At 44.9% G+C, this 1082-nt stretch overlaps 1 non-coding gene across 1 annotated transcript; it reads right to left on the bottom strand.

Annotated features, from left to right (window-relative positions):
* Positions 1–392: 392 nt before the first annotated feature.
* Positions 393–499, bottom strand: LOC141698979 (small nucleolar RNA R71). The gene has a single exon (XR_012565473.1). It is a non-coding gene; the product is annotated as a small nucleolar RNA R71 (small nucleolar RNA).
* Positions 500–1082: the final 583 nt, after the last annotated feature.

The following is a 1082-nucleotide window of genomic DNA, read 5'->3' as shown; positions in this document are numbered from 1 at the left end:
TGGGAGATCGCATTGTTCAAGCTGATCCAGCTCTTATGGATTTTTCTCGGCCTAAAATTGATGACATTCAGTCAAGCATCCTTCATCCGGCTATTCAAGCTAACACCTTTGAAATCAAGCCGGGCACTATTCAGATGGTGCAGAATTCTGTTTCTTTTGGAGGAGCGGCCACTGAAGACCCCAACATGCACATAAGGAATTTTGTCGAGATCTGCAGCACTTTTAAGTATAATGGCGTGACTGATGAGGCTATCAAGTTGAGGCTTTTCCCATTCTCACTGAGGGATAAGGCTAAAGACTGGTTACATTCTGAACCAGCTGGGTCCATCACTACGTGGCAAGATCTTGCGCAAAAGTTTCTGGTGAAGTTTTATCCAATGGCAAAGACTGCTGCTATGAGGAGTGCTCTTACTCAGTTTGCGCAGCAACCTACAGAATCTATGTGCGAGGCTTGGGAATGCTACAAGGAAATGTTGAGAAAATGTCCACATCATGGAATGACGGATTGGATGGTAATCACTGGTTTTTATAATGGTTTGGGGGCCCAATCTCGGCCCATGCTCGATGCAGCAGCTGGAGGCGCCTTATGGGCTAAAAGCTATACTGAGGCGTATAATCTTATAGAGACAATGGCTGCAAACGAGCATCAAAACCCAACTCAGCGAATGACGTCAGGCAAGGTAGCAGGTATTCTGGAAGTTGATGCAGCCACCGCTATTGCAGCCCAGCTCCAAGCGCTATCAATGAAGGTTGATTCTTTGGCTACGTATGGAGTTAATCAAATAGCTATGTTTTGTGAGCTTTGTGCAGGTTCTCATACTACGGATCAGTGTTCTCTTGTCAACGAATCTGTTCAGTATGTGAATAATTATCAGCGATAACAGCAGCCTGTGCCAGCGACCTATCATCCTAACAACAGAAATCATCCAAATTTCAGCTGGGGGAATAATCAGAATGCTATTCAGCCAACATATCAGCAAGGAGTAAGTAAACAGTTTAACCCACCTGGATTCCAGCAACCACAGCAGTATGCTACAAGGCAATCATATCCTCAACAGGGAAGTACAGTTGTACCTACTAGT

This window comes from Apium graveolens, chromosome 11 (genome assembly GCF_009905375.1).
Source record: "Apium graveolens cultivar Ventura chromosome 11, ASM990537v1, whole genome shotgun sequence".
In the NCBI taxonomy this organism is placed as follows: domain Eukaryota; kingdom Viridiplantae; phylum Streptophyta; class Magnoliopsida; order Apiales; family Apiaceae; genus Apium; species Apium graveolens.
This window is presented reverse-complemented; position numbering and strand designations above follow the sequence as displayed.